The sequence below is a fragment of the Oreochromis niloticus genome, linkage group LG5, assembly GCF_001858045.2.
Source record: "Oreochromis niloticus isolate F11D_XX linkage group LG5, O_niloticus_UMD_NMBU, whole genome shotgun sequence".
Lineage (NCBI taxonomy): Eukaryota > Metazoa > Chordata > Actinopteri > Cichliformes > Cichlidae > Oreochromis > Oreochromis niloticus.
The window spans coordinates 1034761-1052192 of NC_031970.2; positions in this window are offsets into that span (position 1 = coordinate 1034761).

The window sequence follows — 17432 nt, forward strand, 5'->3', positions numbered from 1 at the left end:
ATAGAGGTACAGACTGCACTCCGGGACAGAGGAGCAAGGAAACATGTTGCTCTTCATAACTTGATGTCAGAGCTTTGAACTAGTTTGGGATTCAGCTCCATCCTGTATCTCTGTGAAACCTGACCTGTGTGGCTTTTGTCCCCTCTGTGAGAAACATGCACATTATAAAGCCGACACATTCATTCAGTTTACTCTTTCATTCTAAAGTGAAAGTGACTGTGTGAGCTTTCTATACAAAGATGTGTAGTTGTGTTTACTTGACTTCAGTTTCAGTCAGAATTAAAGAGACTAATTGTGTTTAAGAGAGGAGGCAGAGACACCATTGATGTCACAGTTCCAACTACTCACACCAATCACATTCAGTCCAGCTCATGTGGACAATAATTAGATGTTGTAAAAGCAGAATGGGAGTCTGCATTTAAATCAATAATGAGTTCATAGTTCTTTTTCAGGCCGACCACAGTTATTCTATAACATGCTGGTAAAAAGGAGCCTGTATATTTGATGGATCTGCTTGAATGCAGAAGTTTGTGAAAGAAGTTCCTCCAGTGATTCTCTGCAGTTACCTTGAGTGGGTCAAGTCCAGCTCCAGTTCCATCATGACCATTGTACAACATCTGTTGCAGCTGCATGCAGAAACCAATAACAGCTAATACATTGTTGAAAACGTGTCTCTGTCCTTGGAGCAGATGTCTGTTCATGCAGGGTTTTACTGCTGGTTTCTTATTCCACCTTATTACCCACTCTGATACATGACTGAGTGCCCATGTGCATCAGTGGGTCTGGGCTGCTTCTCACAACAAGAGATTTAAGAAGAGTCTTCCTTTAACTAGGAAGTGATCCACAGGTGGCCTAACACATGGAGACAGACGAGCATTGGCACATTTAGACTCAGCAAATAATCCACGCAGACGTGGGGAGAACATGCAGACTTCTCACAGAAAGGCCCGACGGTGGGTTCAAACCCGTCGGCTCACACGGAGAAAATCTTCCCTTATTACCCGCCGACTCAGCAGATTTGTGTCTCTACAGCTTTGTGTTCTTCTTCAAAATGAAATTCAAATGGAGGGTTTTGTTTGACACTAGAGATCAGAGATGCCCCACAGACCAACACATGAAGTACTTTCTATTTGTGGATTAGAAGGAGAAATATATCTGTATTATCAGTTTATTATAATCTACCTGAATCAGTGTTTGGGATCAGATTTCTGTGTGGCCTGGTTCACTCACGTCATCATCATTTTAACACCATTTTCTATTGACTTTGACTGTATAGAAATGATGCACACTTAACTTCCGTCTGTAGATTTCTTTGGTTAGTAGACACCTGCCTTTGTTCGCTCTAGAGTGGATATTATAATATGATTCCTGACTGGTCTCTACTCTGTGTGGGTCATGTCTAAACCCTGGGCTTCAGACTTCGGGCAGAGCTCCCTACAGCCATGTTAAAGAGCTGGAAAAGCTTCAACGTTGTGGAATTGACTGGCAGAGAAACTTCCTCCTCTGCTGATCCAGGAGAACGCCCCAGTCAGCACCAAGAGCGGGTGCCGTCCGCTCACACCTCACAAAACTAGGACAATTAGGCTCACAATCGTCAGATCGCGCCACATTTGCCTCACGAATTATTCAAACTGCGCCACGGACTGGATACCGCAGTTTCTCTTCCCCAGAAAAAATAAAACCAAATTCAACCCCCCAAATGACTTCACAGTTTGCAATAATTCGCGACACGGCCTCCTGCCGCGATTTCTGCACACCACAAACACACACTTTTAGACCCAAATTCTTTTTGTTACTTTAATTGACACCCGTACTTCAGACGAGACACAGAACTGCGCTTTCAAACACACTACACAGCCCTCCTTCTGCATCAGGCACTGGTTCAACTCAGCTCGGAATCTAACCGGCGAAAGCAACCGATCCTGCTTTTATGCATACTTCAGACTGTGACAGGGACCTCTCCCCGACTTAGTTATTTAAGGAGCCACGAATCCCCAGGTCACCACCCTGGATCTCCTGCCCTCACAGGTCCTAGCCCCGCGTCCGAGACTAGGTGGGGTAACCAAACCCGTGACACACACGGCCCTCACCGGTGACGAGGCCTCTCAGCCCCGCTTTCTAACTAATAGTAACACAGATTTCCTGCTTTAACGCACGGAGGGCGGATCACACACCGCCACTTTTTTCCTAATAACTAAGACGGATCACACACCGCCTCGGATGAAACACCGATTCTATTAATCCGTAACAAGCATCTCCTGCTTTAACACACGGAGATTTTCTTACGGGGCGCTAAACATCAACTTAGAGTTCTTAACAAAAGTCTCTTGCTTTAACGCACTGAGACGGACCCTAGCCGCCTTTTTCTACTGAGTGAATTTACACTGGGATACGCTCAACTTAGCGAACAGATAATTTAGACTTTATTCAATATGCACACTTCGAAAATAAACAGGTGGTGCTTACCTTTTAAATGATTGAGCCGGCTCTCTGTTCGCCTCGTTTTCACGATCTCAGCTCTGCCAATTCGTCCTCTCTGGGCCTCGAGCAAATCCCAGGGTTTCGGCACCAAAACTGTTACAAAAGCAGTTTCACCCCGGTTCGTAGATTCGTCAGACTTCCAGAAAGAAGACCGGGACTCAGTAGTCAATTAACCATACCTTTATTCATACACACTTATTGATTATACCTTCTAGAAGGGAGATGTACAGAACCCCGGACTTTCTCTGCAGATCTCAACTCCTTTGTCCGTTACATGCAGTTTTGTGTAAGTGACCCCCCTTCTAATCCCCCTACGAGGTGCCATAAAACTAAGCACTATGTTTACATGTTCGTGTGTGCGAGCACGTGAATGCCTACATGTGCGCGCTCCCGTGTGTCTATGTGAGTGCTCGTGAGTGACTATGTGCGCATACCTGTGTGTATGTGTGTGCACGTGAGTGAGTGTGCATGTGGGTGTGGGTGCGTAAGAATTAAGGCACTGTAGGTGTGTGTGTCTCTATATAGTGACTCCCCGGAGGTCATAAAACCCCATCTCCGTTCCAGACCACAGTTATCAAGTCACAAACATTGAGACCCCCGCAGAGATCTTCTCTGGGGAATTTCCACTCAGCATTAACTCTTCTTTGTCTTACATTCACAGTTCAACCGGGGGAGGGTCTCCTAAAATCTACTCCTAAGTTTATGACACAGTCAGGCCTTTATTACATCCAGGGCAGTGTCAGTGTCTCTACAATAGTTCTATCCTATCTAACACATTCCTAAACTCTAAAATAAGCTAAACATTCCTACACATGTATAAAGCATCCACTTCCTGTGTGGCTGCAGGTGACGGAGGCTTGTTTCCTGCTGCTGCCGCACAATCAGTGCAGTAGAAAACATGGAGGTGATGGAGGAGCTCACAGCAGGTCCCAGCTGCACAGGTGGTGTTTGTGCTGAAAGGACACGCCCCCTCCTCATTCCTCGCCTCCTTGGACCACCTGAGAGGCGAGCAGAGGAGGAGAAAGGAGTGCGGTCAGTGCAGCTGTGGAGCTCACAATGTTGGGGAGTAAAAGATTACATGTACTGAGTTACTTATTTAAAATCCAAAATATGAGTAACTGTATTCTGTTACAGTTACCGTTTAAATGGGTGATATTCAGAATACAGTTACTTTGTTGAAATAAATGGATTACACGGCGGACTTTTCCTGTTTCATATGTTCGGCTATGCTCTCTCTATTTGTGGTAATTCCACGCTGTGGAAACCCAAACAAAACACGCATTAAGAGGCTCTAATGTCTGTGTGTCAATCTTCTGGTCCATGGCACCTCTACTTGTGGCTGTATAATGACGTGAAGAAACATTTTTTAAAATTATTATTCAAAAAATGATTTAATATGAAGGCAATAGGCAGAGTGTTACAGGCATAGCCCTTAAGTATGTAGCCTCATGGGCAGTGTAGTCCGTGCTGCAGCGAGAATGGACTGCCGTACCCGTTATGTGTCTGTGAGCGAGGGAGGGAGAAAAAGGAGGGTGGAAAAGTACGAGTTGTCATCGAGCAAAAATGGGAGCTGGAAGCATGTAAATATAATAATAACCACTGCAACCAAGAAGAGTGCCTGACGAGCCCAGCTGTAAGTAAGCTATTAAGACTCAACTGTACACTGTGTTCGTGTTTTCCTCTGAAATAATAAGTTCAGTTGGAGCAGCCTTTCAACGCCTCTCTCTGTCTCTCGCTAGCAAACTTGACCCAGACAACAAAGTAAAGCTATTTTTTGGCTATGAGCCGACACAAACCCGACGTATTAGCCAGAGGTCCCTTTACTACGTTACTACGACCCTGAAGACTTGGGTGGATGTGAGCCAGATTTGAATAGATTGTTAACATGAGCCCGCTCTACACCCCTACAAAGTTTGATCAGAGTTCATTCACAACTATTCAAGCTCTCGTGTTCACACACAGAACGACACACACACACACGCCACCAAAAACATAACCTCTGTTTTCAAGGTGAGCTAAAGCTACAGGTGTCACATCAAACACTCACAGGGAAAACACCAATCACAGCATGCACACATATACTGAACATTACAGAGAGAATTATTAGAGATCAGCTTTTATAAGATTTATTCTTCCTCAAAGTTCCAACAGAGCCAAACAACCCAGAGGGAAATGTCCGGGTCCTCCCAACAGCCAGTGAGCTTCTGTAGAGAGGACACGTGAATAAAGCCGCAGTGATCCACTCCAAAAACACACAAACAGCTCTTTGCTGCCTTTGACTCCTTACTTGATGCAACAGCTGATGCTGTCAAATAAAAACAAACTTCATGTTGACAATCAAACTGATCTTTATTGTCTTTCTTGCAGAAAGTTTCATTATTTCATGGGCAGCTGAAAGAAGTAAGAAGTGCAGAATATGACAGGAAATAAGTGGAAGAACAAAATCTTCATTTCCTCCAAGTCTTCTGGGCCTGGATGTGATGGAAACACTCACTGAGTCCACTGCTGTGCTCATTACTGAAGCTCATAATGCAGCAGGTAGTATTGCACATTTCCAGGACTGAAACATGTTTGAAACCTTGGAGGATTTCCTGCGTTCTTCTCCAGGTCATTGAAGCAAACTGCTGGGCCTGAGCGGGCAGTTTCCCATCGAGTGTCCAAAAACTCTTTAACATGGTGGAGATTTCATAGCCACGCTGTAACCACGCTGTAAGAACATGAGGATGATCCCACCGTCACCGTTCTCATAGGGGGGTCGTCTGATTGGTGGAGTTTCTCTCTGTTATTGTCGAGTCTTTACTTTACAGTAGAAACTCCTGGAGGTGACTGTTGTCGTCATTTGCTGCTGTAGAAATAAAACTGAAGGAATTTTGCAGGTAGAAGATATTTGATTTACAGCTTCTCACACACGAGACCAGGCCTGCAGCTATCCATTATTTTAGTGTGTAAACACTGCATCAACAAGTGATTGTCTGTGTGTGGAAGAGTGATGCCATTGTACACACTGTAAATATCTTCTTCTTCTTCAGCTGTGTGGGTGGAGAAGCTTTTCTGTTAGGGAGACGGTGTCCTTCTCACCTTCAGACATGAGATTAGAAAGAGAGGGAGAGAGAGTTCAGATTACAGTGCAGATATGAATGAATGAATCCGTGCTCGTCCTCACGGCTCCTGCATGCTTTTAAATAAGTGTGTGTTCAGCTCTGATCTCCAATCTGTTCTTTTCTCTCTTTGTTTCTTTCCTGGGTTCATGATCATCATCACACCGTCTGAGGCTCCTAAATATCCATGTTTGCTTGTTTCACTTTCACAGCTGAACTCTGGGAGTCAAAGATGTTTCAGCTCCAAACTCACTGAGAGCTCCTCGTGCCCACCACGTGACCAAAAACATCTTTGTGCTCACGTGCTGCACGTGTCTGAGACACTTTAGTTTGAAGGAGACAAACTGCAGACGCAGCATTTCCTGTTCCTGAGTGTAAAGCTGAGCATTTGAAATGAGCTCCACAGGGGAAGCTGTAGGTGACAGAGATACTCACAGACTCACTGACGTTACAGTCTGTTAGCATCACGCAGTATCACAGACACACGGCAAGATTTAGTGCAAGTGCTGAGAGACACACAGCAGACATATTGACTGGAAACATATCAGACTGAAATAAAGCAGAAGCACATGTTAGCACATGCTAATATGATGTGGATGTGTTTAGTGTGGGAGCAGGACTCACCTGAGACACACCTGTGTGGATGATGCTGCTTCCTGCTCTGCTCTTTCTGCTGATTCAGCTTCTTCATCACGTCTGAGGCTCTGTCACAGTTTGTTTGTTAACATCATCATGGACACAACACAAGCACATTTATTTGACATGTGATTTTCTATTGTAACGCTTCCGTTCTTCATAAATCACAGACGCTCAGAAACGTTGGCTTTTCACAGTTTATTCCCCTGCAGAAGACAGAAATCACTTAACAGGTGTCTTCTGGTGGTACAGCAATTGTAGCTCCCTCACAGTGCAAACGCGCGCTGTGAGGAGCGGAAGCCTTAGCAGCTTCTAAACGCTAGAGTGAGATCCGGTTTCTGGGTTTTCAAAATAAAATACAACAAAAAAAATGATAAAATTCACACTTAAAATAATAATTAAGACCAGGTAAGTGCATGTTTTTTAGATGTCTTTTTAACTCCGTTACACTCACCCCCACTGAATTTTATCAAATTTGAGCCTCAGGTACCCACACTGGTACGCACCAACCAAACAGAGGTCAAAAATCACAGACACCAACTAAACGTATCCCTAAGGATGAAGTGGGATGGGAGCAGCGCTAAACTCCCAACCCAGCAACTGGCAGCAGAGTGCCCGAAATACACCCTACTAATAACCCCCTTACAAGGTGTGTACCACGGCTCAAAAGGAAAAACAAAATACAAAAATGTGGAGTACATAACAGCAAGTTCAAATCCCATCACTCAGGTAGGCATATAAACAGAACATTCAGTCAGAGAAGGACGGAATCAAAGACTTACAAACTGACTTCACATCAAACGTGTCGCGAACCACGACTTGATTTGACATAGTCTGGATCAGTCTATTCACCGGTTTGACAAGTCGCCCAAGTCTGGTCCTGATCTGAGAAGCATTCCCGGTTTGGCTATAGTCAACCATTGGGGGCTGAGCAGCAATGGCGGGAGCAACTATATCCACCGCTACGTCAGGTGTAGTAGAGCATACTTGTACACCCTCCCCACAGCTCGTAGCAATATTGACCTCCTGGGACGTCGTGCTAGAACCAGCTCGGTCGAAGTCCACTCCAACAGACAAGCCGGATGCAGCCGGCAAGACTGAATCCACGCTAGAAACATCAGTAACATCTCCCACAGACCGGCTGGACTCCGTCAACCGCGACACCCATGCAATTGTCCTATCTCCAGGGTCCAAAGGTTCAGAGACAACCTCCAGGTCAGCTGTCCCATCCATGGCATCGGGTGAGCGGTTACCATGAGCACCAACACAGCTCACAGCAGGGGCATTCAAATGCCCCTCCCCAGAGGCAGCCTCATCATCATCTTCAGGCGCCGTGTCCACATCCCATGTAGAGGAGACGTGATCCGAGGTTCCAACATCGTCCTCCAGGGGCAGGAAATTCGCCTCCAACAGCAGATTCCGGTGGACCACTCTCTCTCGTCCGGAAACAGAATCACGGATCTTGAAAGTGTGAGTATCAGGGTTCACATCGATCACGGTGTAGACCGTTGACTCCCAGCGATCAGCAACCTTCTTCTTTCCCCTCTCTTTCCTGTTGGCAACCAGGACTCTGTCACCAACCTCAATCCTGGAACCCTTCACTCTCCTGTTATAGAGTTGCGAGTGACGACGCTTCTCGTGCGCAGCTCGGGCGCGTGCAATGACCATTGCTTCCTTCACATCTTCCCTGAGGGAAACCACATACCTGTCATAACAGGTAACAGCAGGATCGCTCAGGACAGAGCGGAACAGAATGTCAACAGGCAACCGGGGCGTGCGACCAAACATCAGGTAAAACGGTGCAAATCCGGTTGTCTCATGTGCGGTGCAGTTGTACATGAACGTCAAGGTCTGTAGCCGTCGTGACCAGTCCACTTTCGAGTCTGGTGGTAGGGCACGAATCATCCCACCCAGAGTCCGGTTGAAGCGCTCCACACTGCCGTTCCCCATCGGGTGGTAAGGCGTCGTGTGTGTCTTCTTCACACCAGAGACTCTGAGGAACTCACTTATCAATTGGCTCTCAAAATTAGCACCCTGATCGCTGTGTATCCTTTCCGGAAACCCGAATACACAGAAGTACCTGTCCCAGAGAAGCCTTGCAACCTGTTTAGCCGACTGGTCCTTGCATGGGAAGGCCTGCGCCCAGCCAGTGAAGTGGTCTGTGATGACCAAGACATCGACGGACTTGTTGTGGGAGGCCTCAGCCGACCAAAAGTCGATGCAGACCAACTCCAACGGTCTGGACGAGGACACGCTGACCAAAGGAGCACGCCCCTCTGGTTCGATAGTCTTACTGACTACACAGCGCTGGCATCCCCGTACATGGTCGCTCACATCACGCCCAAGGTTCAACCAGAAAAATCTCTTTCTAGCCAGGTCTAAACTCCTGAACTGGCCCTGGTGACCGGCATCATCATGGATCCCTCGGAGGACCTCAGCCTTCAACGAGTCAGGAACCACGAACTGCAGTCGTCTGTTACCTGATATCTGGTCTTTGGAGACTCTGTACAACACACCATTGTTGAGGACCAGCTTCTCCCAGTGGCTCAGGTATCTTTTAACAAGGACCGGGTCCCCTACCCGCTCTCTCCTTGAGGGTCTCCTGTGTCTCTCAACGTAGAAGACGATGCGGGAAAGCACTGCGTCCTGTAGCTGTGCGTCCCTAAGTTCTCTCTCTGAATAGGCAGGTAAGGCCTCCAGACCGGGGGGCACCATCTGTGGCAGGTGATGTAAGGCCTCTATTGCTCTCCCTCTTGGGCCGACATCCCACTGAACATGTGACTGCAAAACAGCTGTGACAGCGCCTTCAGCCAGAACCAAGGGATTCAGACTCTGCGTGCATTGGGACACGATGGAAGCTCCACCACCGGATCTACCATTCGCCTCGCAGTCGGTGGACGACCGAAATGCCCTCTGGATTGATGCATGTGAAACATCGTGTGCCTCATCAAGGAAGTCTGCATATCTCTCAGCCAGCAGTCTGTCACTTACATTATCCTTCACAAAAGGCAATCGGCTCAGGGCATCTGCCACAATGTTCTGACGGCCTGGGACATATTTAATGTCAAAGTCATAGCTTGCAAGTTTAGCCACCCAACGTTGCTCACAACAGTCCAGCTTTGGCTTGGTTAAAATGTGGGTCAAGGGGTTGTTATCAGTCCAGACGGTGAACTTGTGACCTTTGAGCCAATGACTGAACTTGTCGCAGACCGACCACTTTAACGCCAGAAACTCCAGTCTGTGTGCTGGATAGTTTCTTTGAGACTGAGACAGTGATTTGCTGGCAAAAGCAATCGGTCTGGGCTTAGTTCCACCGTCCTGGATTTGAGCCAATACTGCTCCAATGCCATCCAGTGATGCATCTGTTGACAACAAGAAGGGGCGAGAGAAGTCTGGGTGAGCCAAAACGACCTTATTTAACATCAAGCTCTTGAGCTTCTCAAAAGCCTCCTCTTCTCTGGATGTCCAATCCGAAGCACTCAACTTCCTGCACGGCCGCCTCACCTTAGTTGTTCCCTTGCCCTTCTTCACAGCACCTCTCAGGAGCTCGAACAGAGGTCTGGCAACAGCAGAGTACATGGGGACAAAGTGTTGGTAGTAATTAATCATCCCCAAAAATGATCTGACCTTTCGTTGGGAAGGAGTCACTCCAGCGTCCATGAGGTCCACGCTCCTCATGTTCGTGATAACTTCAACTTTGGATGGGTCTGTTGATACCCCATTTCGATCGATGATGTGACCGAGGAACTTCACAGATTTCCTCAGAAAGAAGCACTTTCTGGGAGCCAGCTTCAAGTTATGCCCGCGCAGCCTCTCAAACACCATTTCCAGGCTCTGCAAGGCAGTGTCCTCGTCTGGAGCAAACACCAAGAGATCATCCAGGTAACACAACAGGCTCAAATAATTCTGGTCACCAAAGATGCTGGTCATCATGCGCATGAAGCTCGCAGGGCTGTTGCACAGACCCTGCGGCAGCCGATTATACTCATACAGACCCATGGGCGTGGTGAAGGCAGAATATTTCCTGTCATCTTCATGCAGCGTCATGTTGTAAAAGCCAGACGTCAAGTCCATGGTACTGAACAGGCTGTTTCCCCCCAAAGCAGCCAGACAATCTGCTTGATGTGGAAGAGGATGGGCATCCTTCAGGGTTCTCTTATTGAGCCAGCGGAAATCGTTGCAAATGCGTAGATCGCCATTCTTTTTCCACACGAGCACCAATGGTGATGCATACTCACTGGTCGATTTCCTGATGATGTCCCTCTCCTCCATCTCAGTCAACACTTGTCTCAGCTTCTGGTACTGACTCGGGGGCACACGCCTGTAGGGAAGTCTGAATGGTCTGTTATCTGAGAGGCGGATGCGGTGCACAAAGTCTTTGGCTTCCCCGCAGTCGAGATGATGGCGGGAAAAGACATCCTCGTACTGCAAAACCAGGTCAGCCATCCTCTCTTTACACTGTTTCGATGTCTCACAGGACTCCATGTCAACATCCCCAAGGCCAACAAGTTTGAGTTTCTCCTCCATGTTGGTGGGCGTGACTTGTGGCGACATGGCCGACTGATGGCTGCTAGCCAGAGTTGTCTCCTGGAGCACTGAAGCATCAAAGTCCTCAAGCGCCACACAGGAGTACACGTCTGCTAGTTTGGCGTTACGCCGCAGGTGTACAGGCTGCTCAGACACATTGATCAGTTTCAATGGGACCCATCTGTCACCCCACAAGGGAGTGACCAATCTAGCAACCAAAATCCCTCTGGGTGCTGAGCGGGATGACGAGGGCTCGGTCATCACTGTGCTGCCAGGGGAGACATTGACATTCTTTGGTAGTTTTCCCCATATCAGATATTCGCGACCTGGTTCAAGGGACACAGCTGAGTTACACCTAACTGTGCCTACTCTGTCCGGGATGTCCGAACCTTTCCATGGGGTCAAACCAGAAAGCATAGACAGAAAGTTTTCAGTCTCAAGGTTGGTCTTAGAGCAATTACTGGAGACCGTGCTCCAGTAGGGCTCACAACGTTTAGACTGGTGTAATATGTGCTTTATGACATTCGTCCCCAGTATCAGGTCATCAAGCTGCCCCTGAACTACCAGAATGGGAACCATCATTCTGCAGCCATACACCTCCATCTCCACATTGAGGGCATACTTAGGCTTCACACGCAGCCCTCCACACCCAACAAGAGTCACATCCACTTTGATAACATCTTGATCAGTTATCAGTCCAGACTCACGCAGCGTCACCTCAGCTGCTTCATTCATGCTGCAGGCCATGGAACCACTGTCCAGCATACCACCCATTTTCAAAAGCCCACCGAAAGTGACCGGAGTGTAGAAAAGACTGTCACTATTGCCGACTTTGTGAATGTTTTGAAAAATAACTTCAGAATCTTTGCATTTTTGTCTGGCCTCTTCATACACTGACTCCGCATCACAGATATCAATAGTTTGGGAGTTACCCGTAAGACCTGCACTGCCTCCCACCGAATACAGGTCGGCTAGTTTCCCTCCGGCTGGACCTGGGTAGACGTACTAGCTGGGCAGGACAACCGAACATGGCCAGGAGAAAAGCATGAAAAGCACAGTTTATCAGACAGGCAGTGTGATGCTGTGGTATGTCTCGGATCACTGCAGACTTTGCAGGCATCCTCCCTCCTCCGTCTATTTCGTGAGAACTGATTAAACGCCCCTCTCCTTGGTGTTTGAGTGTTGTGGTGCTGCATTCTCTCCATCATGGCCTGAAACATATCTACCATCTGACCCATGAGCCTTTCCTCTGACTGTTGAAGATTTTGGCTCACTGCAGTCGAAGGGGAGAAACTCGGGCTACCGATGAGGGGCTCTCGTGTTGCGGTGGGGGGGAATGAGTTCACCAACCCCTGAAAACCTGAGGATGGGGGCGAGAAGCTTCGGGAGCATCCCTCCGGCGCAGCAGCTGCAGTTGAGGCGTTCGGGTACACGGCAGTGATCGTAGAATTACAGCCCTTCAACTGTGCAGCGCCGCTGGCTCTGCCATTAGCTCTCACCTCCCTTTGATAATCATCAATCCGTTGTTGCACGTCCCGAGCAGTCCACTCATGGACAGGCTTGCACTTGAAGACATAAGACAACTCAGGGTCAGGGCAGTGTTTCACGAACATACATGCTACTTCATGGGTTAAAGGGGTCGCTGTCTGCCCCTGTCTGCGTAGCCCCTCTATGGCTAGTTCAGCAGCCTTGTTCAGTCTTATCCAATAATCTACCGGGTTTTCACCTCTGGTAGGGAGTGTTGCATAGAAGTCAGCAAGAGGGAGGCACGATGAAGAGTCACTGAAATAATGGCGAAGGACACCAAAGATCAGATCAGGTTTCTGTTTAACATCAAGACCTGGGTCACTACGAAGAGCCACTCTGACCACATCTCTGGCCTTCCCCATTAAGTGGCTAATAATTTCGTCAGCCTGACCATGAATGGGGACCTCTTGCTTCCATAGATAAGTCGTTGCCATGTCAATCCAGTCCTGGACCGAACATCTGTCTGTGCCATCACCCCTAAAAATTTGAAGCTCCTTATTGGGCTTAACATGAACAGTTACATGTGGTACATCTCGAGTGGTACTGTTACATTGCTCAGTTTGAGTCTTAGAGTCACCAGTCAGATTCACAACACCAGCTGACAACAGTTTAGTAACAATGGATTCACCTATCTGGGCTCCTATTTGCTCAACCATGTCAGTAAAGCTGTGTACAGCATCACTGTCTCTAATTGGAGTGGAAACTTGAGGCAAATCACCCATACCCCTACCGATGAGAATAAAACTCGGGCTTTGCCCTAGCCCAGTGTCACTGCTCACAGGACCAAACTGTGTGACATTACTGGTGTCAACTGCACGAACTAGTCCGGCACCTCTACCCTTAGGTAGCACTGGAGTGACAAATTTATCCATCGTCAAGTCACACACTTAAGATAATAACTGCATGTGCACTCCGCTAGAGAGAGGGAAAAAAAAAACACAGAGATATAAATAAGAAAAATAACAGTATAATAGCAGCAAAACGAGGGAAAGAAAAGAAAAAAATAATAATAATAATGTCCAAACAATTCAAGCGTATAACCACACGTTGTATATCAAAACACAGACACCTTAACCTTTGTCTTATTTCAACCACGCCTCTTCACCTTGGTTTTTTTTTTTTTCTTTTTTTTTTTCAAAACTCACTTGGTTAAAACAACCCACATTCAACTTGTGAACAGCAGGGGAGCAGAGCAGCAGCCACGGCGATGAGCATCAAGCTGATCTGAAGATCCGAATGGTCACGGCACCAGTGTAACGCTTCCGTTCTTCATAAATCACAGACGCTCAGAAACGTTGGCTTTTCACAGTTTATTCCCCTGCAGAAGACAGAAAACACTTAACAGGTGTCTTCTGGTGGTACAGCAATTGTAGCTCCCTCACAGTGCAAACGCGCGCTGTGAGGAGCGGAAGCCTTAGCAGCTTCTAAACGCTAGAGTGAGATCCGGTTTCTGGGTTTTCAAAATAAAATACAACAAAAAAAATGATAAAATTCACACTTAAAATAATAATTAAGACCAGGTAAGTGCATGTTTTTTAGATGTCTTTTTAACTCCATTACACTATGATTGTGATTGATGTGGATGTAGAACATGTCACTATTTCATTGTTTAATAAAGTAAATGTTCCATTAGAAACAAAGACAGTAGAATTATAAACAGAGTTTGAAACATGAGACATTTGATGGAAGTTTGACCTTATTTGACCTTGAAAAAGAGCTCAGAGCTCCAAAATGGCTCTAAAGAGCATTATTATCACTTTGACCTTCAGATCCATCTGTTGACCTTGAAAGTGAGGTCAGAGGTCAGATATGAGCTGGTATTTGAAATCTTCATGTGCTCCTTTCTACATGTTGATGATCCACAGCACACTTGTTCCAATCCTAGTTTCTAAGTTTGAGGCTTTTTCTCAGTTTCCATCAATAAATCATGAAGTCGACCTTGAAGACTTGGGTGGATGTGAGCCAGATTTGAATAGATTGTTAACATGAGGCCGCTCTACACCCCTACAAAGTTTGATCAGAGTTCATTCACAACTATTCGAGCTCTCGTGTTCACACACAGAACGACACGCACACACACGCTACCAAAAACATAACCTCTGTTTTCAAGGTGAGCTAAAGCTCCAGGTGTCACATCAAACACTCACAGGGAAAACACCAATCACAGCACGCACACATATACTGAACATTACAGAGAGAATTATTAGAGATCAGCTTTTATAAGATTTATTCTTCCTCAAAGTTCCAACAGAGCCAAACAACCCAGAGGGAAATGTCCGGGTCCTCCCAACAGCCAGTGAGCTTCTGTAGAGAGGACACGTGAATAAAGCCGCAGTGATCCACTCCAAAAACACACAAACAGCTCTTTGCTGCCTTTGACTCCTTACTTGATGCAACAGCTGATGCTGTCAAATAAAAACAAACTTCATGTTGACAATCAAACTGATCTTTATTGTCTTTCTTGCAGAAAGCTTTCATTATTTCATGGGCAGCTGAAAGAAGTAAGAAGTGCAGAATATGACAGGAAATAAGTGGAAGAACAAAATCTTCATTTCCTCCAAGTCTTCTGGGCCTGGATGTGATGGAAACACTCACTGAGTCCACTGCTGTGCTCATTACTGAAGCTCATAATGCAGCAGGTAGTATTGCACATTTCCAGGACTGAAACATGTTTTGAAACCTTGGTTAGGTCACAGGTCCGGGGAAACTGTTCACAGGAGAGAGTGGTTACACAAAGCCACAAACTCACACAAAGTAAACGTTCATGAAGGCTAGAGTCAGAACACTAACGTGTCTCGCACAATCATCCAGCGCACGACAGAGCACACATGGTGCTTGTTAAAGATTATAAAAAAAGAAGGTGAGTTGCGTGTAAAAGTTTAATAAAATTAAATCAGCGTCACTGACGTCATCGTAAGCGACCGTACCACAGGTAAGTAAAAACATCAATCTGTAGATTTTTTTTTAATTTTTGTAATATAAAACACCAAAAATCCAGATAGAGTCAGCTCACAAAGTTGTTGTTAGCATTTCTAGGAGTGAAGGGGCAATTTCATGGAACAGTGAATGGCTTAAAACATTTAAGTGCAGATATCTCGCCACACTGCATGTGCAGTCAGCTAGTTAAATTAGTTTCTGTTAGCCAGTCAAGTTGAAGCTCATCACATGTCATCATCCAGAGTACAGTCACAGAGAAGTGTGCACATGTTTGAGGTCCTAATAAGGGTCAGTGTTGTACAGTGTTGGGACTAACGCGTTATTAAGTAACGCGTTACAGTAACTACGTTATTATTGTGGTAACGAGCACGGTAACTAGTTATTATGCTATGCCAAAACCAGGAACGCGTTACTCGTTACTGGGATTTAGATAGGCTCGTTACTCGTTACTTCGTGGATATCACGGAGCTTCCACAGATTCAATAACATTAGCAAGTGGTGGAGGCCAGCAGGTGGATGAAGGAAAAGGGAGGCAAGAGGAGAGACCCGAAGCGGCCGCCGGTCCGCGTGTCAGGTGAACTGAACTTCAGGTAAGAAGTTATGACCTGCAGTCTATCTGAGTCAGATATAAACCAAGTTTAGGTGGAGTTTATTTTCGGTATGCTGACATTTTCGTACTGCGTGCTAGCTAGCATGACGGAGTTTCTATACAGCTGTGTGGGTGCTATGTTACTGATGTTGAACTTTATTTTGTTCATATGGTTAATTATTAGAGTTGCCAACCGTCCCGTAAAAAACAGAATTGTCTGGTATTCAGAGAAAATATTACGCGTTTCGTACTGAGGTGAAAAGGAACACAGTTTGTCCCGGACTTCAGCTACAATGAAAAAGACACAAAGCTGAAGCTGCACAGCTGCCTCTTCTTCTCTCATTCTCTCCCGTTTCTACTTCAATCACGAAACTGATCAATGATCAGCTGATCGGCTTTGCTCTCTTGTTTGTTTATCGCCCACTTTGCGCCAGAAAGAGGAAACCAGCGGATGTCACACTAAACAACAGCAGCACGTTTAAGCTTGATCAGCTGTTGTTAGAATTTATTTCATATTAATTTCTAGTATCAGCTGATGTTTGCTGGAGCCACAGCTGTAAAGCTGCTGGTCATGATATCGGTTTGGTTATCTGGTGAGAGGGAAACATGAAGATGAAACCAGGAGATGTCCTTACTGAATCATCAGAGCTGAACAGGTGATGGAGAAACAGGTTTACCTTTTAGGTGACATGAATGAGTTGAAGGGAAGTTATGAACTGTTTCTGAGAGACAAATAACACCAGGATCCTTTTCTATGTAGCTGACAGCTGGTAACTGTGCAGGGGCGGGTCTAGCAAAGTGTTGCCAGGGGGGCAGGTAGGGCATTAACAGGGAAAGGGGGGGACAAGGAAATACTTTTCTTTATTATTCTCATTTAAAATGTCTCGCTTTTAAAAAAATAATTATCTGAGTCTTACAACAAATGATTGATAGATCGATACATATATACCATCAGAACAGTGTACATCACTGTCACAACAGTGTTTGTTTTCATTCAAAGGCTTTGATTTTTCCTATAATGGTGGGCCGGTCTCTAGTCAAAATGCCCGGGACGATTTTTTTGTCCCAGTCCAGCCCTGGATGCAGCTCATCTGCAGTCTGGTGTTACCTACATCTTCCTATTCAGAAGGCAGAATTTCCAAGTTCTGAGTACAATCAAAAGCACAACGACTGCAGTTTTTGTGTTGGATGTAAAAAGCAGGCTAGAATCATGGCGGCGGTCAACGACGGTCCAGGCGTGGGATTTCTCTCGTGGAAATGTGCACATTATTTTTTCCTTTCTGTTGGTAGGTGGCACAGTGCACTTGTGGCAAGTAAGCAAGATAGAAGACTGGCAGTGTGGCTGGGTATCCAGTTACGGAAGCAACACATTAACAAGAGAATTCTGAGTAAAACCAAAGTTACTTTCCCTAGTAACTAGTTACTCTGAAAGTAACGAGTAACTTGAAGTAACTGAGTTACTTTTTTAGAGAAGTAATGTAACTAAGTTACTAATTTAAAGTAACTTACCCAACACTGGTGTTGTAGGACTGGGTTGATGTTCAACATCTGGATGGATTTTGATCTGTCAGTCTCTCTCTCTCTCTCTCTCTCTCTCTCTCTCTCTGGATTAATAACTTGTCAGCATTACATAATCA